This window comes from Oryctolagus cuniculus, chromosome 15 (assembly GCF_964237555.1).
Source record: "Oryctolagus cuniculus chromosome 15, mOryCun1.1, whole genome shotgun sequence".
Classification (NCBI taxonomy): domain Eukaryota; kingdom Metazoa; phylum Chordata; class Mammalia; order Lagomorpha; family Leporidae; genus Oryctolagus; species Oryctolagus cuniculus.
The window spans coordinates 48,228,307-48,253,497 of record NC_091446.1 but is presented as its reverse complement, the minus strand read 5'-3'; the positions used below and the strand labels follow the sequence as shown (position 1 = coordinate 48,253,497).

The following is a 25,191-nucleotide window of genomic DNA, read 5'->3' as shown; positions in this document are numbered from 1 at the left end:
GAAAAACAGCCAACAGAAACCTAAAAAGGGACTGACATCTGGTAGCACGGTTGACTCTGCTCGGGACACTCACATCCTGCATTAGAGTCCTTAGGTTTGCGTTCCAGTCTCCTTCTGATTCCAGCTTGCTCCTAATGCACACTCTAGGAGGAGGCAGGTGATGGATGAAGTGTTGGATCCCTGCCTCCCACATGGGAAACCAGAGTTAAGTTCCAGCCTCCTGGCTGCAGCCTGGCCCAGCTCTGAATATTGCAGGGATGTGGAGGATGAACCGGCAGTTGGAAGTGCTCTTTCTTTCTGTATGTCTTTCTCTCTCTCTCTCTCTCTCTCTCTCTCTCTCTCTCTCTCTGTGTGTGTGTGTGTATGTCCCTGTCTTTCAAATAAAAGTTAAAAAAATGGAAAGAATGATGAAAACATGCTCAACCTCATTAATCAGGAAAATGCAAATCAAAACCACAAAGAGATATTACCTCATGTCCTTCAGGCTATTATCAAAACATCAAAAAAAAATCTAAGAGTTGGTGAGGATGTGGAAAAATTGGAATGTTTTTGCACTCTGAGCAGGATTATAAAATCTGCAGCTGCTATGAAACAGCATAGTTTTATGAAATCTAATGATTGAATTACTGTAAGTACTAGTTGGCTTGAGCTGCACTAATACGATGCTACAGACTTGGGCAACTTAAACAAGGTCTACTTTCCTCAGATCTGGGGGCTGAGAAGGCCAAAGTCAAGATGCCTGCTGACTGCACACCTTATGAAAGTTCTCTTCCTGCCTTGCAGACAGCAGCCTTCTCCCTGTGACCCCACATGGCTCTCTGTGCTGGTGCAGAAAGAGTGCAGGAGTTCCCTGCAGTATCTTGTAAGCACACTCATCCCGTGGGTTTAGGACCCAAACCCCATGCTACCACTTAACTTTTAGATTGCTCCCTTGTGACACACTGAGAATTAGAGCTTCCATGTCTGAACTTCGAGGAAACACAAGCGTGCTGTCCATAACACCACGTGCTTAGCAATCCAAATTCTGAGGATATATTCAACCGAACTGACCACAGAATCTCCAAGTGATATTGTTACATCCATATCCTTAGCAGCAATGACAAGAACCAAGAGGTGAAAGCAACCCAAAGCAACCTCACATGCATTAATGGATAAATAAAATGTGGAATACAAATACAATCAAATCCCTTCAGCTTTGAAATAATGTCATATACCATAACATGGAAGAATCCTGAAGACATTATACTAGGTAAAATAAGTAAAAAAAAAAAAAAAACATATATGGTGTGAATCCATTTACATGAGATATTTATTTAAAGAAGAAAATAGAATGGCAGTTCCTAGGAATGGATGGAGTGTGCAAGTTGATGGAATACACAGATATTCAGTTTTGGAAAGATGAAAAAATGCATCTTTTGCACAACAGGGTGAATATACTCAGTACTACAGAACTTTAAAAAAGGTTTTAGGCTTTAAAAAGGTTAAGAAGGTAAATTCCATTTTTAATCACATTTACAGTTTTAAAAATTAATGTTAATTTCATTAAATATTGACTCCCCCAAATGACATAGAATTAGAGCAAGTATTTGGTTACCGAATATTTCCCCAAATATTTTTTAGTAAAATTCCTCACCTTCCGCAATAATGTGCTTGAGGATTACTTGTAGCATTTTGGATGCCCAAGAGTTTTAATTAAATCTCTTAAAATATTAATAGAAATAAAATATCTGCATGAATACTTGAAAAATATTTTAGTTTACTATTACAGGCGAATTCATTCTAGATCTGAGAAAATGCTTTGTATTATGACTTTTAATTCAAAATCATATTACAATAAATAAACATTCAATTGCCATGTATAGCGTGGCGACATAAACAATGATTATTAATATGTAACTTTCTTGTATGTAACATACTGAAGTATTCACTATTAAAGGATAGAAAATAAAGTTGTACAGTATCTGTAGAAGCCAAAACGACTGTTAGTCTAATAGTAAATAAAACCTTGTCTAACATGTCAAAGCACAGAATAAAGTGAACTCAGAGTATGTTTAAGCCAGGTAGAGCAATTTTGCTCTGATGGCAAACTCGGTGGGAGTTGACCCTTCTGAGCATACTCATGAGAAAGTTAGCTTCCTGGCACATTTGGAAATGTGATCCTTTGAGCGCTGCACTGTCAGTTTTTGCTTCTGTGGAACAAGTTACCGCCCATCCTGCTGTGCCATCTCTCTAAGGCGGCCTGTGTCGGCGCTCAGCCAGCAGGAGCCGCGGAGTCTGCTGGGGCGCCGAGAGTCAGTGTAGGGGAAAAGAACTCGGGCCTGGGGAAACCCTGCACCGCCGGCGCGCCCTGCTCCTGCAGCTCCAGACGCGCGCCTCTATCGTTCCCCGCGGAGCCCGGGAGGGCTGCGCGCCAGGCTGGCGAGGCGCGCCTGCTGCAGTTCCTGGCGCGCCCGGGAGCACGGCGCGGGGCGCCCTCGGCCCGGCCCGGGGCTGACCGCCCCGCCCGCCCAGCGCTTCGGGTACGCTCTCGGGTGGAAGACCCGTTCTGTCCCGCTGCGGAAGCTGCCCTTGGCCAAGAAAAACTATTCCAGGACTCCTGGTCGTTGACGCTCCCGAGGCGCGTGTCTCTGCCCTGGGGTTGGTGATGAAGACCACCTTTGGCCCAGAGCTCTCAGCGGCTGGGTGGGGCGGGGTGGGTGTCACAGCCAACGTGAGGGCAACATTTTAGGTTAGACATCCTCCCAGGAGCGATTCGTCCTTTGCTAGAGCAAAAAGCGGGTCCAGGGCTCATCTCAAACCCAGGTTTCCTGACCCTGAGGGTAAGGGTGGAGTCACCTCGGGTCAAGGGGCGGGGCCGTGCCCACTGTGCAAAGGCCGCTGGTGACTATCTGGTCCCCAGGGGTTTTGGGTGCCTCCTCCTGGCGCTGAACCAAGCTTCCTTCTCTAGTTCCCTTAGTGCCCGAGGCACCGGGCACGAACCATCCCCTGCTGCTCCGCCCCGCCGGAGGAGGAGCGCCCCCACGTTGCAACCTAGATCCCGTCTCCATTTAAATTCTCCGTCTCCTGTCATAACGCACCTAGACGCTGACTCAGGAATAAAGCTAGATTCCCCCACTACGTTCTCGGGAGATGCTCAAAAGCGTGAAGATGGGGGTGGAGGTGGGGCGAGTGAGGCCGCAGGTCCAGGGGAATCCTGCAGGCTCTGGTTTTTCATTGCTTGTAGCCCGAGAGCAGGTTGAGGGAGCGCTAGGCTTGGAAAACACGGCACCTAGCTTGGGTCGGCGAGTGTAGGAGCCGAAAAAACAGACTAACCGCGTTTCCTGATTTCTTAGCTTCGCTGGGAACCTGTTTATAGGAAGGGCAATTAAAGTTGACCTTGTACTGATTTCTTTTCTAAAACCCCTCAATGCTCTGCTTCCCTCCCCCACTCCCAACTTTTCCTGATCCATGCGTGTATTTCACCACGAAAAGCAAAAACTGCCGTCGCCGCTGCCAGTTTCCAAAGCTCTTGCAGGGCTACCTGTCCGTGAAGTTTGGTCAGACCCGCTTCAGGTGGATGGCCCTAGCTGGGAGGCGGAGGGGACTAGGCAGCAGAGCCAGCAAGCTGTTCTCGGTGGGTTCCTGGTGCCCGACCTTCGCAGCGCAGAGGCGCGCGCTGCACACCCTCCCCAGCGTGCCCGCACGGAACCCGAGGGCTTTTCCCCGGGCCGCCGCTAGAGGGAGGGCGGCTGGGCCCTGGTGCGTAAGGGAGCAGCTGTAGAGCCTGCTCTCTGGCGGAATTTGTCTTTGTCGTTTTAAAAGGCTTCAAGTGACTGAAATCAAGGGGGCTGTGTCCTGGTTAGGTTGGAACTACACAATAGGAAAAGGAAGCCCCGTGGTATCTGGCCTCCTCATCCACAGATTCCTTTGATCTTTAGGGCTCTCGGTTCTCCTTCCCCTTCCGCTTCTAAACTACTTTCCACCCTGCAGGTCTCGAAGTGCCCAGCACAGAGTCCGGGCTCCTAAGTGAGCTTAAGATTTCCTTTCTTTCTCTCTCTTTCTCTCTCTCTCTCTCTCTCTCTCTCTCTCTCGAAGAGTTCATGTCCCTACTTTTTTTTTTCCTTTTCCTGAAAAAAAGTTGTCCGGAAAGCACCCCTGAAACCTGACTCCTGTTTTCTGAATCCCTAATTTTTTGCCTCTATTTAATCTGATTCTGTATCTTTAAAAGTACACCTGATGCATCATTGTGCTGGTAAAACTGTAAAAATCATTTGGGAATAGAATTGATCATTTTACACAGTGGGAAAAAAAAAAAACAAACAAATTCTCTTACTGTCTCTGTGCGTTTGGGAACTTAATTCTTCAATGCCAACCTGGAAATAGTTACAAAATCCCTAAGAACTGCCACTTAGAGTTAGGTGCTATACTTTAAAAAATATTACTTCCCTCTGAAAATGCTCTTCACTTACCAAAGAGGAAGTCTGAAAATCACGTTAGAATAAAAGGTTCAGGGACAAGTGGACACGTGGAGTGCTTCCATTTATTGTGACCCTTAGGGGGTAGGCAGTGCGGTTAAGGGAAGATTAAGTAATAATTGTAATTACAAGATTGGAAAGTCTAACCCCTTTGATGTACAAGACGTTTCGGTGGCTATCCACTAACTTTGCAAAATGAATCAGAATGATGATCAAATAACAGCGAAGGAATAAAGTGGATTCCCGGGGTGGGGGGGGGGACAGGTGTTGAGCGCCTTGGTGTCCCAATGCTGGGCGCGCGCGCAGGGTGCCCAGACGTCTCTCCATGCAGCTGCAGTTGTGCTGAATTCTGTAAATGCACCCGCGGCAGAAATGCCACGGGCACCCCAACTCGGATAATAGGCTTGTGGGTTCGACACTCCGCAGCGCCACCAGCGCTGTCTTCTCCCCCAAGTCAGCCACTCGATAGCGCGAGCCCTACACGCGCTACAACCCGTGGGGCAGAGAGACCTGGCGCTCACCCCTCGAGCTCGCCTCGTGCTGACGTTTGTTCAGGCTTTTAAACGTGTCTGTCCCTGCGCAGGAGGGAACACACTTTGTAGCAGTCACTTTGCCCGAAGGGAGACGCATCTCTGCTCTCGTAGGTGGCAGCTCAGACTCCCCGCTCTTGCTGGCGCGGCGTTTGTCCCTGTCCTCTTTGCACCGCGTCCCCGCCAGCCTCTCTAGCGGGAGGCGCATCTGGTGCTGGCATCCCGGGTCTGAACCAACAGGACTCCCCGTGCCTGGTGCTGTTCCGGTGGAGTCGAAGATCAGAGATCGCGAGGTGCGCTCGGGGATCACGCAAGGAGCCGGGAGCTTCCTCTCCCTGATGCTGGTGGCGTGTGTGTGTGTGCAGGGGGGGCGGTTTTTCTCAGAGGTGGTGAAAGCATCCTCCTGGCACCTGCAACTTGTTTTGGTTTCTTCTCATTCCTCTGGGTGCGATTACAGCATCAAAGTTTTTCTCTCTTATCCGAGAAATCTATGCTTTTAATACATCCTCCTCGCTCGCGCTATCTCCGTGGGGCCTCCTCGCTTTGCGGTGAGTGGATAGCGGGGCGCGCAGCGTGGCAGTGGTGGCGGCGGAGACCGGCGCGATCGGAAGGGAAGGAGCTGCTGCCGGGGGCTCCCTGGGTGACCCGTTTGCCAGGCGAAAGAGCTGGGTAAGGGCGCAGAAGAGAAGCCGAAACCTTCTGGGACGTTGGTGCCAGACCCTGGATTTTAATCACTAGCTTGGTTGCGCGTCTCAGTCCCTTTTTCTCAATTGGTAACTAGTGGAGAGCGAAGCGCTTGGCAGGAGCGCTCTGCGGGACCTAAGCTCCGGGCTGCTCGGATCCGTGCGCCCGCTGCTGCGGAAGAGCAGAGGCGAGGACGCCCGCGGCTGCTTCCTGGAGCCTGGAGGTAGGCAAGGGGGTGGGATCCCGACTGTCTGCTCAGCCCAGATTCCAAACGGGTGTCTGGTTTCACAGAGCCCAGACATTCTTCTCCCCCTCATTTCTCATCACACTCCCTTGCTTTTGGATTCAGGCTCAGGAATAAGGAAATCCACCGGCACCCTCAAGGTGGACTGCCTTCCACCGCTCCTCGCCTGAATGCCTGGCTTCCTCCGTGTATGGTCGCGTTGGGTGAATGTGAGCTTCCTGGGGAAGTTGATACCTTGAGATTTTGAGAATGCCCTACTTGATTTTATTCAGTTTCTTATAAGATGTGTTTCCTGTGGGCAAGAATCATGGGAAATAAATGTCAGTGTCAGATATAACCGTGATAGAAGCTCAGAAATCACCTTCATTTTTTCCCTAAAAGTTTTCCCCATGCAAGTTTTCTTAATATTCAGATGTGCTGCCTGGCGACTTGGCTTGTTCCATTTTATGTAAAGCAGGGGAGGGGTGTGTCTCCCTTCAATTTTAAAGTGCAGGATATCAAGGACACTGTACTGTGTTTTTTTTTCTCTCTCTCTCTCTCCTGTCTTCCCCCCTCCACATACTTCCCCTTCCTGCCTTCATTCCCTTTCCTCCCAACCTACCTACATATCTTTTTCCCACCCTCCGTTCCTCCTCCCTCCCTCCCTCCCTCCCTTCCTTCCTCCCTCCCTTCCTTCCTTCCTTCCTTCCTTCCTTTCTTCTTTCTCCCATGCTGCCCATTTGAAAAAACAAAACAAAATAAAACAAAAACCTGTGAATGAAGCACTTTTACAATGTGCAGGGTTGATGAGAGACTTTGCTGTTTCCAGCTTTGCCTGAAGTTTTGATGTGAATGTTTAGCCTTTTTCCATTGAGCAATAATTTGGGGAAAGACTGAACTAATATCTTGGGTGCAATTCTTTGTAGTTAAGATTTGTATATGGTGTGTGTCATTGATCTCTAGTCTTGCACATTAGCTAACAACAGGAATTGCATGAGGTGATAGAAATGGTCCTTGATGCTTCTTGGCACACAGTGTTCTTTTAAAACATGGAGAAAAGTTCAAAATCAGTATCAAAACTGAATTGGTAAGATTACATATGCAAAATAAAAACAGAAAGGCATGTTAGTTTTAAGAGAGTGGTTTATTAAAAATCAGTGCCTGGGACTCCATAGCTACGTATGGTAATCAGTGAAGTAAATGAACCAGTTAGTATTCAAAACTTGCAACACTTGGCTCCATGGAGAGCCTGCTGTTCCAGTTCATCTCCAGTCTCATTTGTGGGAGTAGAATCATGTTGGGTGATTTATCTACTTCCTCCTATGTGGGTGCTATAGATTCCAGAGTGTCCTGTAAAGCAGAGGGAAACAAGTTCCAAGATCTGGCCTAACAGAAAACATTGCCATCTCTCCTCCCAAAGGATCCTTCACATCAGCTGCAACTCTGCAACTAGTAGAATCTGGTGCTGCTGGGTCTTCCCTTTGCATTCTTTTCTTTGACCCCCCACCCCCACCCAGTACATTTGTAACTTCCAGTCTGGACCTAAATCTCTCTTTGTACAAGAGACCTTCCCACTCATGTGTGCTTTCTCACAGGGCAACTTGGAGGTAAAATTGCCCTGGATTAAAAGAAATCAATATTTAGTGCAGTTGTTGGGTAGATACTGAGTGACCAAAGTCTGTGTTACGGAGTGTAGAGGTTATAGAGAGATGACAACTTAAAAAGTGAGACAGTAGCACTAGATTTGGAACATGAACTCTCCATAAGGAGAATTAGGCCAAAAGCTGAGTGTGGGTGTGCATGTGCCTCTCTGTGTATGTGTGTGTGTGTGTAGAATGTGGACTACCTTCAGCAGGATTCAGCCCTATCTTTGATCTGCAAGAGCAGGTTTGGCAGGGCAGATCTTTGCTTAGTATACTCTTTGAAAAGACTTGAGAATCCCAAGCAAATAAACAGCTCTCATTTGTGGTTATTGACTTTCAAATAAACTCTTTAATCTCAAGATATAGAACACCTTTGCTCAAATTTTAGTGCCTGAGAATGCTTTACAATGGCAATTTAGGAACCCTCAGGCACAAGAAAAGTGTTCAGAGGTCCAATTAGCTGTATATTTAAAATCATAGGTGATTCCAAGTCTCCTACCTCAAGAATTACCCTGTGAAAATTAGAGTCTTAGTATTAATGAACTTGATTTTGTGAAGTTTGGTCTCATACTAGCAAACTAATCTGGAGACTTTCCCTAGTATTTGTCATCTTGAATTTTCCTTCTTTTTCCCTTATCAAGGTCATCATTATTGTCAAATGTACCCTGTTAGGAGATTTCTATTCTCAAATAACAAACATACCCTTTGTATTCAGAGCCTTGAATAGTAGTTGTTTGAGAAGAAAAGTAGGAAATATTAACACTGAAGTGATGAAAATCTTTATCTGTTTTTGAGATCTTAAGTTAAATATATGTATTGATGTGTTTGGTTATTAGATAACTTTATTTTAAACATTTGGACTTCCTCATTGAGGGAGAACTCTTTTTAGATGCTCACCTTTTTATCTTGTATGTTTACATATTTATTTATTTTTTTGTTAATAATGCTAAGCAGTTCAGGTAGCTTCCATGAAATTATTGAAAGAGGGGAAAAGAAAGCCTTGAAACTCTCCACAATCTCTTTATTACCATTAATAAACTTCACAAAGGTAATATAAAAGTGAAAGGATAGTTGGTGGAACCTTGAACTCAATGGAGTGGTTTGTCATTTCTTTGGATCTTTTTTGGAATGTGACTTCTCCATGAAATTCTTAATTTCTCCACTTTCTGGCCAAAATAGGTTGGCCAATCATCACTGTGGTTTTCAGTCTGTGTGGTATCCATTGACACTGTGGTATTGCAGTTCTGGTTTTATTTTTGATTGTGTTTTCTTATTCAATGGTACCTTTTTAAAGAACATTTTCACAGTTGTAAGCATTTAGACTTTTGTATTTCTTGAAATTGACATTTTGAGCTTCAGTGATTATTTACAGCCCTGAACAGTGTTCTGTTTCTATTTTCCTTCTTACTGTTTGTGGAACTCTTTACTTAGTGTAGAGTTAATCTCATGAATATAAAGTAAATCGAAATTAGATCATTGTAAAAATTGAGTGATTAGGAGAGGAAGGGTGGGAGTGTGGGCAGGAGGGAGGTTAAGATGGGAAAGTATCACTATGTTCCTAAACCAGTATACATGAAATTTATATACCTTAAATAAAATTTAAAAAAAGAAAAGAAAAAGTTTGCACAGTAACAATGCAGCATCACATATGAATAGAGGAGAAGATACTGTGTTTGGTTATTCTCTTAAAAAAAACTTTGTCAACTGACTTTTCTCAGGTTGTCTTTATTCTATATCAAAGTGTTGCTTGAAACTGTGGGCATGTTGAATTAAAAACTATCTTTCATGCTTTAATGAAATACATCCTTCCAGTAATATGTAACATAAGTTAATGTGAATTATAGGCTAATTTTTTGAGATGTGTTTTTGTCTTTTGTTCAAATTCCAAAATGATTTTAGTTGGTGACATACTAAGGGAAATTTGGGAGAGAAATTACAAAAATAGCTAAATTCTATCAAAGTAACTTTAATAACAGTGCATTTTTGCCTCATACTAACCAGAAACCACAGATGCAAATACTGAATCTGCAATGTAGCACCATACTATCTGGTACTGCTGCTGTAGTTCAAGGGCTTCATTGTAAATTAATTACATCCCTGACCACAACACCATCCCAGGCTTTTTCTATTTAAAAAATATTTAGATAATTTTGTTTTTGAGTTATAGAAATCCTTTTCCTATCAAATAGCCCCCTCCCTCTGGAATGAGGGAGACAGTAGTCCACATGGTGGTGCTATTGTGATGCAAAATATTTTGGATAATCCTACCCTTGAACCATCTTTACCTGTGTTTATACCAATGGAAACATTGGACTGTTCTTTTCCAAAGGAACAGATATCTTTTAGAAGTTCTGAGCGTCAATTATTTTGAAAGACTATCTTTTAAAAACTAATTTCCCAATCTGTGTTCCACAGGAATTAATAGCCATGAGCACTATCTTTTCTCTCTTCCCTGTTGTGCTCTGGTATAAATCACTTTGTACCTACAGAAGATATAATCTCTTATAGTGACTTCCCACATATCTGAAGTATATATTTTATCACCAACTATAATGTCATTTTCTCATCTATGTCCTATGTTCATAAAATCAAAATGACTCTTCTTCCTCATCCTTCATTTATGTTTGCATTGGATTAATCCATGCTGCCTAAAAAAGTCCTCAACAATAACAATCATTTATTTAATGGATTCTTTAACAGAATTGCTTTGCGTTTTTAAAGAAGCTTACTGGAAGAAAACAAACCTTTTTTTTTTTTTTTTTAAGATGAATTTATTTATTTGAAAGACAGAGTTACCACAGAGAGAAGGAGAGGCAGAGAAAAATCTTCCATCCACTGGTTCACTCCTCAATTGGCTGCAACGACCAGAGCTGCGCCAATCCAAAGCCGGGAGTTTCTTCCGGGTCTCCCATGCGGGTGCAGGGGCACAAAGATTTGGGCCATCTTCCACTGCTTTCCCAGGTGATAGCAGAGAGCTGGATCAGAAGTGGAGCAGCGGGGTCTCGAAACAGTGTTCATATGGGATTCCGGCACTGCAGTTGGCGGCTTTCCCCTTTACGCCACAGTGCCAGCCCCAGAAAACTAATCGTAACACGTGACTCTGATCAAACTTTCTAGGTTCTTAGACACAAGTCACCACAACTAAGGGCATTTGTACAACCTGGTTGAGGTCTACTCATTTGATGTTTTAGGTTGGGAATGCCAGATCCTACTGAGTCTCCAGGTACAAACAAGAAACAAGGACTTGTGTACAAATGCAGATTTGGGTTAAAAATTTTAGTGAAAGGGAGGTAGAATCCAGGAACTAGAGTTAACTAAACATGGCCCACTTTTTGGATCCTCTGCATTTCTTGTTATGCCATTCGTCCAAGTGTTTAAGTAGGCTCAACCTAGAGGTCAGATCTTTAGTATAGAGAGTAAATCTAAAAGGCAGAAGAGCTCATGGTGTCTAGGGCTAGTCCATTGTTTTCCTTTGGTCAGGGAAGAACATTAACACTCCTGCTTCTTTAGATTCTTCTTTTTCCAGAGAGTTTGAACATTTGTTTTATGGGATATCAACTAAAAGTTTGATTCCTGATGAAAAAATGATTCCTTTCTCTTTAATTCCTGAAACTACAACATAATTGTCTTCTAGTAATATATCCTCCTTTTTACTTTGTTGAAAAATTTCTGTGTGTGATCAACCACAAATTTTAAATGAAATGTCTTGCGATTTGTTTAAACCATTACACCCTTTCAGCAGTGAAGCAAGGAAGCGAAAGGAAGTGCAACTTCACTTTTGCCTTAAGACATTTAAACCTGAATGATGTAAAAATGGGCTTACAGTGCTTTTCTCTTATATTGTTTTATACATACTTCAAATAATAATAAATCACACACATATATATCACTGTGTGTATTATATATTTGTATAAGTGGATATATATATATATTAGAATTTTCTTAGATTTACTGAAATTTTTTATTGTAAGGCCACATCTACCCGGTTTCATTCCAAACTCCTTTCCTTATCACTGCCAAGGGCTAATTAAAAACCAGTTAATTAATAATTAATCTGTGTGTGCTTAATTCATAATTTTTCTATAAGAACTTTTTTTTAAGGCAACTAATAATAAACTAGACCTGAATTAAAAGCCTATATGTGTTGGCTGGCGCTGTGGCTCAATAGGCTAATCCTCTGCCTGCGGCACTGGCACACAGGGTTCTAGCCGTGGTTGGGGCGCCAGATTCTGTCCTGGTTGCTCCTCTTCCAGTCCAGCTCTCTGCTGTGGCCAGCAGTGCAGTGGAGGATGGCCCAGGTCCTTGGGCCCTGCACCCACATGGGAGACCAGGAGAAGTACCTGGCTCCTGGCTTCGGATCAGCGCGGTGCACTGGCTGTAGTGCGCCGGCCGCAGTGGCCAGTTGGGGGGTAAACCAATGGAAAAAGGAAGACCTTTCTCTTTGTCTCTCTCACTGTCCACTCTGCCTGTCAAAAAAAAAAAAAAAAAACCTATATGTTCACTTACTTTATTTTCTAAAACTCAAGCGCAAATTCTATTCAGATTTTTTATTTGCATAGTCCCATAAACATCTGGATATTTAGAAGAGTAAAAATTTAGTTCACTCAAATTGTGATTTAATATTTGATGAATCAATGTAATCTAGCAAAAAAGAGTTTTGTAACATTACCACTAACATATTACATATTAAATTAGCATTGGAATGATATTTTGTATTCTTTTAAATGAAATTATAAATGTTCATCAAAATTTAAAATGGGTAAAAATGTCTTTAGCTATGAAGATGTATACAATATGTAAAGTTGAACTGACATCATTTCTATTTTATTATATACAGTTGAATTTTTTTTCAAAGATTTATTTATTTATTTGAAACTAAGAGTTACATAGAGAGGAGAGGCAGAGAGAGAGAGAGAGAGGGGTCTTCCATCGGCTGGTTCACTCCCCTGTTGGCCTCAAGGGCAGGAGCTGCACCCATCCGAAGCCAGGAGCCAGGAGCTTCTTCCAGGTCTTTCATGCAGGTGCAGGGGCCAAGGACTTGGGTCATCTTCTACTGCTTTCTCAGGCCATAGCAGAGAGCTGGATTGGAAGTGGAGCAGCCGGGTCTCGAATCGGTGCCCATATGGGATGCCAGTGCTTCAGGCCAGGGCATTAACCTGCTGTGCCACAGCGCCGGCCCCTATACAGATGAATTTTAAAGTGTTATGGGTATTGATTCCTGAAAATTCAATAAATTTGAAAAAATAATTAATGTATTACTGCTCAATTACATATGATTTGTAAGTTTGCAATAAACGCAGAAACTTAGTATTTCATATTTTCAATTGTTTCCTGATTTCCTCTAAGAAATATTTATGTTATACTGATTTGCTAAATACCCAGTCAGGAAAACATGGAATGTAGATTAAAACCACGACTCCAAAAACTCTCTTGATTGTTACACACTAAGAGTACTGATTAGTGTTTCAAATAAATACCATTCTCAATAATCTGAAGACTTTTGATTGACCTTACAAAAGTGAACTCTGGCAGTATATGGTTGCATATTGCTAAAAAACATTGTATTGTAAGGATTTTCTACTCTTATGCAATTTCCACAATTATTATGTTAAAAAAGTGTCTTGACCTACAAGTCTGTATCTTACATTCTTAGAACTTAACTGCTTGGCCACTTCATACCTATTTTTTTCTACACTAAAGGAATAAATCACTATTTTTCAGCATCTAAGTTAAAAGCAGCATTGGGTTTGATAGCTCAATACTTGTGATTACTTTTTTCTTTTTCACAAGGTAGAACATATGCTTAAAATAAAATTTTACCTAGCTGGCGCCATGGCTCACTAGGCTAATCCTCCGCCTTGCGGTGCCGGCACACCGGGTTCTAGTCCCGGTCGGGGTGCCGGATTCTGTCCCGGTTGCCCCTCTTCCAGGCCAGCTTTCTGCTGTGGCCAGGGAGTGCAGTGGAGGATGGCCCAAGTGCTTGGGCCCTGCACCCCATGGGAGACCAGGATAAGCACCTGGCTCCTGGCTCCTGCCATTGGATCAGCGCGGTGCGCCGGCTGCAGTGCGGTGGCCATTGGAGGGTGAACCAACGGCAAAAGGAAGACCTTTCTCTCTGTCTCTCTCTCACTCTCTCACTGTCCACTCTGCCTGTCCAAAAAAGAAAAAAAAAATTTTTACCTGTAGTATGTTCATAGCATGCTTTTATATGCTTATGTTTATTGTTTACACATGCAAATGTTTAGGTTTTTTAAAAGATTTATTTATTTGAAAGGCAGAGTTACAGAGAGGCAGAGGCAGAGAGAAAGAGAAAGAGAGAGAGAGAGAGAGAGAGAGAGAGAGAGAGGTCTTCCATCTGCTGAATCACTCCCCAGTTGGCCACAATGGCCGGAGCTGGGCCAATCTGAAGCCAGGAGCCAGGAGCTTCTTACTGGTCTCCCTTGTGGGTGCAGGGGCCTAAGGACTTGAGACATCTTCCATTCCTTTCCCAGGCCATAACAGAGAGCTGGATCAGAAGTGGAGCATCCAGGACTTGAACCAAACTGTTGCCCAAATGGGATGCTGGCACTACAGGCAGAAGTTTTACCCACTATGCCACAGTGCAGGCCCCTCATATGTTTAGTTTTTAACTCATTTTCAAACTCCATTAAGCTCCTTTCTGTTTTGTAAAGTGCATTGCACATTCTTCCTGATAACTTTTGTCGTCAAGCTTAGGCATCTTCTCTTGCTGTGTATTTATCTAGGTTGGGATAGTGGATGGCAAATAATCTTTGTATCGTGAGATTGATCTTCCCCTAGGCTGTTTTAGGTCAATGCACAGCAATGGCTAATGGTACAAAGTCAATAGTTAGATTTTCAGCCCTCAGTGTTTAGTTGCTCTTAACCTGGACATTTTCCTTAGAGCTTCTGCTTCAATCTCCTGAAGGCTAGTACCTCACGAATGTTACAGAAATATTACAGAAATTTAAGGAAACAATTTAAGTAACATGCCTTGTCAGTGCCTGAGATACGGTTCTGGATCTTTAAAGGTGAACATTTTGAGCAAATGTTTGTGGGGAAAAAAATGTAGAAAAGTATGAAATCAGATATGACTACTTGGTAGTTTTATATATACAAAGATCTTCATAGATAATTAAAATGTTTGTCATCATTCTGAAACAACCTATGTCCTTATTCAAATCAAACCTAAATTAGTTGAAGATACTAATTTATTTTTGCTATTAAGACACTTTTAGGAGTGCTCAGATTCCAGAATTAACAGATTCACAGACAAAAAAAATACTAAATGCCACTGACCTTAAATCCTGTAAGAGAATAAATAAAAAAATTTTCCGTGGATGAAATTTCCTAGTAAATGATTATTTCTTTTTATAATGAAACAAAGCAAAATGTATTAGAAAAAGCGAGGAGTTTTATTAGTGTTCAGTTTTTCCTAGTTTTGGTTAGCTACAATAAATAAAGTAAAACAATGCAATGAAAACAGAAAAACCAACAACCAAAATTTCTTCTGGAATTGTATTTATTCTACATCATTATGCTTGTTGAAAATTACCTGAAATGAAAGTATAGTTATTACATCTATATTCTGCCCTGAGTTCATTAGAATTGTAGTTATGGCAGTTACCTGTCTTTGTTTCTTCATGTATTTTTCAGAACAAAAGAGTGTCCCTCAGGCTCCTTTGTTGCTCAAGAGCACTGATTAAAAGTTAGAGTAAAATTAACTTAAAAGTTTGCATGGAATTTAAACTCTTAGAATTGTGTTCTGTTCTAAAGGCTGATCGCTCTAAAGGGGAGATTTCGCTTCTCAAGTTAAGTCTTCAGTCTTGTAATTGCAGCCAAAGTGTCTGCCCCAATGCACCTCTGAACTGAAGGATCTAATCTAATCAAAGTTGGCCCAATTTAAGTTATCATTATCAGACTGAGAGACCTAGAAGTAGGACGATAAGACTTAAAAGAAAGAGCACTGGAAGAGTTATTAGGTGATTCCACTCCAAAACAATAAGGAATCAATACTGTTTCTCTGGATATATGTTCATTAATTGTTATAAAGAGAATGGAAATACAGTTTATTTCCCTCCCCTGGAATGATCTGGTTATGTCAGATATTGCATTCCAGCCCAGTGCAATGTCTAATGATATAATTCTGCCAATACTCATTGATCTCCTGAACTAATAATTTCCTTTGGTATAGTTTCTCAACAGCTGGAATAAGAGTACATTATTAGACTTCTATTAATGTGCTATATATTACTTAGAGTCTTTTACTGTTTATAGAAATTGTAGTGAAGATTATACTTTTTTATAGACGTGTTATTAATATGAATATTCTGTAGTGCTGTCTCTATCCACTGCCTACATTCTCTTTAATTATTTATTTACTTATTTATTTCAAAGGTAGAATGACAGAGAAGGAGAGTGGCCTGTGGGGGGCAGGAGTGTGAAGCAGAGAGAGAAGTCTCCCATTTGCTGGTTCACTGCCCAGATGCCTGCAACAGCTGAGGTTGAGCCAGGCTAAAGCCAAGAGCCAGGAACTTAACCCAAGTCTCTCAAATGGGTGAAAAGAATAAGTACTTGGGTGGTCACCTGCTGCCTCCCAGGGTGTGTATAACAGGAAGCTGAATTAGACGCCGAGGAGCTGGGGCGCAGTCCAGCACTGTGATATAGGAACACACTGATGGCCCAAGCAGCGGCTTAACCTGCTTTACCACGATGCCTGCCTCTATTTTGTTGTTATTGTCACAGTTTTTTTTTTTTATTTAATAAATATGAATTTACAAAGTACAACTTTTGCATTGTTGTGGCTTTTTCCCCTATAACCTCCCTCCCACCCGCAACCATCCCATCTCTCACTCCCTCTCCCATCTCACTCTTCATAACGATTCATTTCTAATTATCTTTATATACAGATGGTCAACTTAGTATATAGTAAGTAAAGATTTCAACAGACTGCACCCACACAACCCCACAAGATGTAGAGTACTGTTTGAGTAGTAGTTTTACCATTAATTCTCATAGTACAACACATTAAGGACAGAGATCCTACATGAGGAGCAGGTGCAGAGTGACTCCCGTTGTTGATTTAACAATTGACACTCTTATTTATGATGTCAGTAATCACCTGAGGCTCTTGCCATGAGCTGTCAAGGCTATGGAAGCCTCCTGAATTCACCAACTCTGATCTTATTTAGTCAAGGCCATATGGGTCAATACTTAAGTAGATTTTTACATTAAAATGGCCTTTCTGATTCTTTTGAAAATGTGGAAGATTCAGAAAGAGTAGAACAACTTTGCTGAAAGGAACTGAGACGTGGCAATAGAGAAACTATTGTTTCACTAAAGTATGCTGACTCTAGTTGACTGCTCTCATGGTGACCACTCCTTATTCTTGCTACCGCTGCCTTAATGTGGCTTCAGTTTTGCAGACTTTACTTACTTTCTTTTGATAAATTTCTAGTGGTAGAAAAATTATTGGATTAAACAAGACACCAAAGAGAGGAAACCCTTTGCAGTCAGTGATATATTTTCTCACCCTTCTGCTCCTTTACATTATTTATCTTTTAAAGTTGAAACTGATTTTAAAAGGTGATAATTTTTCTTTCTCTCTGTTTAAGTCTGTCTCTCATATCTCTGTTTAAAGACTTCATGTCATTTTGCATTTTTTAAAATGAGTCATGATTTTTTTATTGTTTAACAGTTTTCACAATTTGGCAGCTTCAACTTTTAATGGTATATTTGAATATACATGTGCTCATTGTTTAAATGTTTATGTGAAATATGTTAATCCTTCCCGTATTTTTGTTGGTCTTTGTATAAAAATCTTTCGTGATATACAAACATTTGAATATTTATCTTGTGTATTCTATGTAATTTTTTTTTAACTTTTATTTAATGAATATAAATATTCAAAGTACAGCTTATGGGTTACAATGGCTTCCCCCCCATAATGTCCCTCCCACCTGCAACCCTCCTCTTTCCCACTCCCTCTCACCTTCCATTCACATCAAGATACATTTTCGATTCTCTTTATATACAGAAGATCAGTTTAGCATACATTAAGTAAAGATTTCAACAGTTTGCTCCCACACAGAAACATCAAGTGAAAAATACTGTTTGAGTACTAGTTAGAGCATTAAATCTCAATGTACAGCACACTAAGGACAGAGATCCTACATGAGGAGTAAGTGCACAGTGACTCCTGTTGTTGACTTAACAAATTGACACTCTTGTTTATGGCATCAGTAATCACCCTAGGCTCTTGTCATGAGCTGCCAAGGCTATGGAAGCCCCCTGAGTTCACTGACTCTGATCATATTTAGACAAGGCCATGGTCAAAGTGGAAGTTCTCTCCTCCCTTCAGAGAAAGGTACCTCCTTCTTTGATGACCCATTCTTTCCACTGGGATCTCACTCCCGGAGATCTTTCATTTAGTTTTTTTTTCCCCCAGAGTGTCTTGGTTTTCCATGCCTGAAATACTCTCATGGGCTTTTCAGCTGGATCCGCATGCCTTAAGGGCTGATTCTGAGGCCAGAGTGCTATTTAGGACATCTGCCATTCTATGGGTCTGCTGTGTATCTCATTTCCCATGTTGGATCGTTCTCTCCCTTTTTGATTCTATCAGCTAGTATTTGCAGACACTATTCTTGTTTATGTGATCCCTTTGGTTCTTAGTCCTATCATTATGATCAATTGTGAACAGAAATTGATCACTGGGACTAGTGAGATGGCATTGGTACATGTCACCTTGTTGGGATTGAATTGGAATCCCCTGGTATGTTTCTAACTCTACCGTTTGAGGTAAGTCAGCTTGAGCATGTCCCGAATTGCACATCTCTTCCCTCTCTTATTCCCACTCTTATATTTAACAGTGATCACTTTTCAGTTAAGTTTCAGCACTTAAGAAGAATTGTGTATTGATTACAGTATTCAATCAAAAGTATTAAGTAGAACAAACAAAAAAAAATACTAAGAGGGATAACATATTAAGTTGCTATGAGAAACGATGACTTGATCAGCCCTCACCCTGACTGTTGATGAGGAACTTAATATGTAAAATTTTATTTTACATTTAATTTCAACTGAGTTAGTTGTATCACATGATATTGAAAAGTATATGACTTTTAAATAATCATTCAAATAATTAAATAATGACTCAGTGACCATTGACTGAATAGTTTATAATATTGTAATAGTTCAAACAGGGGCAGGCGTTGTGACATAGCAGGTTACGTCTCATCTTGGGCCACCTGCATGTTTTATCACAGTGCCTGGGATTGTGTCCCAGCTCCTCTGCTTCTGATTTGGCTTCACGCTAATGCTCAGAGAGCTCCCAGTTAGTACTAAGGGCTTCCTATAAAAGGGAAATTGTTCCATGTCACTTTGAAAGGTACAGATCTGTGGATATCTTGTATGCTTTAACCAGGTGGTACTACCGCACATGATGTTAACCTCTTATCAAGGTAACTTTGGTTGTTATGCTAATGTGGTTGTGTGACTAGTTTATTACAGTTATTGAGTCAAATTTGGAAAAAAATCTATAGAATCCTCCTAGTATGGTTATTAGACATAAATCAAGCACTTCTGTTTGTTTAAACATCTGTGATTTGAGGCTGATAATACATATCCAGAGACTAAACTAGGTTAACAAATATGTTATCCAATTTTTATCATCAGTAGAAAACATTATTTCTTCAAAGGTTATTTGAATTCATATCATAGTAATGTGATATTTGAAATTTTATGTGAAAATCACCTTCAAAAGAAGTGGTATTTTGAATTACTTTACTATAGATCATTTTTGTTATAGAAGATACTATTACAATGAAACTGTCTAACAAATATATTGCCTAGTCTAGCTTTATCAACCATGCATTTGAAATAGTAGAACATCAAGTATCCAGGTAGGTACTTCGTGTTCTTTCCAGTAAGACAGACCTTTTAATGTTTCTCTGTAAAACGAAAAAGCTGCTACATAATTAATAAACATGTTTGAATTCAGTATAAGCCCTAAAAAGAATGGATCTCTCTGTTGATCTGCATTTTAGAGATCAGTATAAGAAAACAAATACACCTATTTTAGGTAATGTTGACTCAGATATTTTGTTTACTACATATACTTCCTGACAGTTGAAGTATATGCATTTGCTATTTCAAAATTTAAATAATAAAATTAAAACAATTTTTTTCTTCCTTTGCCTCTATTTCCTATTGGAATACAAATAAATAACATCCATTGAGCTTGTGTTCATTTACATCTAAAAATGAATGACTGGACACATGTTTACTAATTGAAACTGCATTGACATGTGACCTGTGAATAAGTGTGTCTTCTAATCATGTGAGCTACATGAAGAAGACATTCCAAAGCACAAGAAGAGTAATGCAAGGGACTTAATAGAGAAATTCTTACAGATGCATTCAAGATGCTTGGTTTGTAGAGAAACTGCAGATTCAGAAAAGCAGAAGAAAAAATATAATCATTGTCACTATCATGATCAATACTTATTGTGTGTCTGCTGAGCTTTATATCTTGGTTTTCCCTAAATTGTTTACGTGGAAGGGAAGGCATATGCTGTTTAATGTAGAATGTACCTGTTTGAAAGATGAATGTTTGGAATTGAGTAATCCATTCACATATTATAAAAGGGAGCATATATTCTAAAGCATAAACAGTATTTAGGACTGGCGTTGTTGTGCAGAAGATTAAGCTTGTGGCTTGTGACCCTGCATCCCATATTGGAGTGCTAGTTTGCATCCTGGTTATTCCACTTCTGATCCAGCTTCCTCCTAATGAGCCTAGGAAGACAGAAGAAAATGGATCAAGTACTTGGGCCCAAGCTGCCCAGGCTGGAGACAAAGATGAAGTTCCATGCTCCTGGCTTCAATTAACACAGACCCTGCTGTTTTGGTCTTTTGGGAGTGGTGACCCAGTGGATGTAAAAGCTCTCCCTCTCTTTTTGTTGCTCTGCAATTCAAAGAGTAAATAAATACATCTTTTTTTAAGGTGAAGTAATATCTCAGTTGTGTGTTTTGTCAGTGGTGTCTCTAGGGTATCCTGCTAACCACATGAGATTATTCTGGAACTCTGGATCCCAAGGTTATAGTCATATAGAGGGTATGGCGTCACCAACTGTTTTCAGGGGGGTTGGGTAGTTAAGCCTAGAAAAATATTTATTTGAAGCCCACTTTCAAAGGCAAAGGGTTCCTGTCCAAAACTAGACTTCAGGTCCTGATGGACATGGGTGATTCTAAGAGAACCCAGACTAAAGCCTTTGGAGTGAATACTCACTCATATGTGTTGGAGAATCTCAGCTTTCTCCACAGGGAGACAGTACTGTCATGTGGTCACGTGACAGCATCTTCCAGCTGCTTATTTGATAATGAAATTTAAATAGCTGTTTCAGTGTATAAATTGTGAATATTTGAATTCTGCGAAATCACATGGGAACCTTGAAGATTTGTTGATAGCAAAGCACAAAGAGTTTGAGTGAATTATCATAGGTTACAAAGACAGATTAGCAGGTTTAGAATGAGACCTTAAAGTTTCTGACTTCTTTTTAGTATTTTTACAATCGCAGTGTTCTGCCATTTTCCATATTAGAGTCTAAAACATACATTTTTGTGAGTTTGACAGATGTTTTTTCATCATTCAACAATGATCTTTGTGTATTTCTCATTCACATTAAATAAAGCCATGTATTTTGAGGATTTAGATTTGTAATGGCACTTCATTGTTATGAGAGTTATGAGGACCTGCTTCAAATGTCTGGTCCTCTCATTCTAAGGTCTTACATAGCTGACTTTAAGACATAAGGTTATATGCACCATTCCCCAACTTCATGTTTTTGTGATGCATTCTTTTAAATGTGTCATATTTAATTTAATTTCCAGTAAATATTTTGGCATGATAGAAAGAAAATAAATCTCTAAATTCATAGAACTTTTAATGGGCATATAAAAAGTTTATATATTTAAGGAGTATAGTTATGATCCATGTAGTTAGTCAACGTGAGATGATTATGTCAAGTTAGTAAGTGTATCAATCCCTTCACACACTTGTCCTTACTTTGTGTTGAGGAATTTTAACTCTATTATTTTAGCAATTTCAAAATACATGATACAGTGACTGTAGTTAGCATGCTGTGCAAGAGATGGTTAGAACTCGTTCCTTTGTTTACTGAACTTTGTACCCTTTTATTAACATCTACCTTTTTCCTGTTCATCACACCAGCTTCCAGAAAGCATGATTCTAATCTCTTTTCCTATGAGTTTGACTTGTTTTATTTTTAAAAGTTTATTGACTTTTTTATTTGTCTGAAAAGCAGAGTGACAAAATGAGAGACAGTGAGACACACACACACACACACACACACACGATTTTATATTTGCTGCCTCACTCTCTAAATGCCCACAGAAGTCAGGGCTGGGACAAGAACTCAACCCAGGTCTCTTACATTTGTGGCAGAGACACAAATACTTAGACCATCATCTACTGCCTTTCCAGGAACGTTACCAAGAAGCTAAACCGGAAATGGAGGCTGCTCTAGATCCTAGACCATCTGTATGGGAAGCAGATGTTTCAAGTAGAGACTTAACCCAATGCATACCCCTGAGTTTGATTTGTTTTAATTTCATGTATAAATGAGATCGTATTTTCTCTTTCTGTTTTCCTGGCTTATTTCACTTAGTATCTTATCTTCTAGATTCATCCATGTTGTCACAATTTCTCTCTCTTTCTCTTTTAAATGCTCTTTCATTATTTATTTCTCTATCCCATTCTTTGCTTTTTCTACTCCTCTGTTTTATTTATTTATTATTTACTTATTTATAAAAAGGAAACAAATCTCATATATACAGTTTAAAGAACATAATGATAATTCCCACTTTCAAAAGGCTAATATTTTCTTGTGTGTATATGCATAAACACATTTCTCTCTCTATATATATCCATATAGATAGATACATAGACAAATACACACACACACACGCACACACACACATATACACCATGTTTTCTTTGTCCATTTATTCATCAGTAAGCATTTAGTTTCTTTCCTTTCTTATCTTTACTGCTGTGAATATTTCAGCTAATAACATGAGGGTGCAGATATTTTTTCCAGTGTGCTCCGTCCAATTCCTTTGTATATATATACCTAGAAGTGGGATTGCTGGATCATACAATAGTTCCAGTTTTAGTTATTTGAGAAACCTCCGTACTGTTTTGGAAAACAGTTCTAGGTAGTAATTTACATTCCTGCCTATGGTTCCCATTTTCCCATAGCCTTACCAATACTTACTTATCTTTCATCTTTTTGATGACAGTGAGCCTGATAGGTGTGAGGTAATATACCATTGTCATTTTCATGAGAATTAGTGATGTTAAATGTATTTGTTCGTATTTCTGCCAATCTGTGCATTGTCTCTTCACTAACTGTTTCCTTTGCTGTGTAGGAGCTTCTTAGTAGAAGCCCCATTTGTCTATTTTTACTTCTGTTTGTGAGCTTTTCAGATCATATTTAAGAAATCATTGCCCAGGCCAATGTTGTGGACCAGTCTCATCTTCTGTTAGCTGTTCAATCTCTATCTCAATTCCAAATTTTAAATAAAAACACAGTGCCTTATTTCAATGACTTCAAATATTTCTTCCAATATTGATATTCTTTCTTTCTACAAACATGCATTTCATTATTTGAGGCTCTTTTTTGATAATTGTTCAGATTTCTTAGATATAATTTCCTTTTATCTAAAACCCCACATTGAGTTTAGGTGCATTAGACACTTACCTAAATGTTCCACTTAGAGATTGCAGTGACAGAATTCTGGCAAACTATTTATTATGTGGATTGTGGTTACTCATAAACACTCAGATCATTAGACATTTTGATGACATGTGAGTTTGACTCTGGAGACATAATTGAGTCTTCAGTGAGCACTGTCAAAATAAATGTCTAATCATACCATTCAGTTGGTTGACTGCTGGATTCTGAGCAGTACCTTTTAAACTCTTTAAGTAAATACAACAGAAAAGTCTTAGCCCTGCATGTAAATAGCCTTAGGATTTGAAAGGGCTTGCTGAATTTAATGAAAACTTCAACAACTTGAAATGACTTGTACTTATCCTTAACCATCTTCCAAAATGTTATTTCCCCCAGCTTTAAAATCTCTGTAACTGAGATTGGAAGTTAAAGTGAGATAAAAACCAGTGAGTCAAAGCCAAGCTAAGTCATTAGAATAGCTTTTTCCCTTTTCTGTCAGCTGAACATGTGAATAATCACATGGAACCTAAGGGTATAAAACCTGTATCACAGTGAATAATGAATGATTTAGTTCCAATTAAGAAGTTTCCTTTTACAAAGAACAAGTTTAATGGCCCTCTTATGCATAAATTAAAGTTAGTTAGAAAACATGGTTTTCTTGCATTTGAATTGCTTTTTTTACTTCTAGGGAGTTCCTGATATTGATTGGCCTGCTTGCTTTTAGAGCTTGCAATTTCCCCTTGATATAGAGTCAGACATGAAATCTCCTAGTGATGTTAAGAAATTTTGTTATTTTTTTGATGTTACATTTACTGGAGAGATATTGCAAGAAGTTACCAGTATAAAATACTCAGTGCTTATAGAGCATATTCTTTTTTGCCCTTTATTTAAGGATAGTTTGTTTTCTCCTTATTGGGACTGATTAAATATAATTTACAGAGCAATTCCTAGTTCCTCCATTATAGTAAACAATTTTTGACTGGATGTTTATTTTCTGAATCTTGCCTTTATAAGACAGTGATTTTTTTGAAGATTTATTTGTTTATTTGAAAGGCAAAGTTACAGAGGAAAAGGCAGAAACAGAAGAAGAGACATTTTCCATCTGGCGGTTCTCTCCCAAATGACTGCAACTGCTGGGGCTAGGCCAGGCTCAGGAGCTGGAACTCCATCTCAGTCTCCCATATGGGTGGCAGGGGCCCAGACACACTTGGTTCATCCCCTGCCGCTTTGCCAGGCACATTGTCAGGGGGCTGAATCAGAAGTGGAGCAGGCAGAGTTTGCACTGGCACTCATCTGAGATGCGAGCATTGCAGGTGGACGCTTAACATGCTGCACCACAATGCTGGATCGTAGAGTAGTGATTGTCTTTTTTTTTTTTAGAACTATTCCACACATGAACTTCTGTGTATTATAGCAAGATGATCTACAGTGTAAAGTGTTGGTTTATTTCTTGAGTTATTTTTTTTTATACATATATTTAGTATATAAACATTGTTAAGTGAGATGCTATCACAGGTAAAGAGATTTTGAGATTTTTGTTACATATTAATTTTTAAATAATATGCTATGGATATTGTACTTCTGGGCACACATTTGATGGTTCTGTATAAGTGAAGAAAATGCCATTCAATTTAATGTATGTTTATAAATATGTGTGTATATTTGCATAGATATGCCCAATTTTTCATATATATCCTTAGTTGCAATACATTAATTTGAGTTTTTAATCAACCAATGAAGGACAGAAAATGCATTAGAAGAAATGAGACTCCACCTTGACTAGAAGTACGTGTCTCATTACTGATTTTCTTAGAATTCTCAGAATTCCTTCCTGTCTCCTTTGCCTTCCTCTTGTCTCACCTCTCTCCCTAAACTACTCAGACATTTTGAAGTGCTGATATTGTA

At 40.0% G+C, this 25,191-nt stretch overlaps 1 protein-coding gene across 1 annotated transcript in view; it reads left to right on the top strand.

The window, feature by feature from the left end:
* Positions 1-4,880: 4,880 nt before the first annotated feature.
* The window catches only part of LOC100356485 (protocadherin-15), a 1,660,811-nt gene continuing 1,640,500 nt past the window's right edge, over positions 4,881-25,191 (top strand). The window contains 1 exon segment of the mRNA XM_070057681.1: positions 4,881-5,891. The gene's annotated coding sequence lies outside the window, so the exon portion shown is untranslated.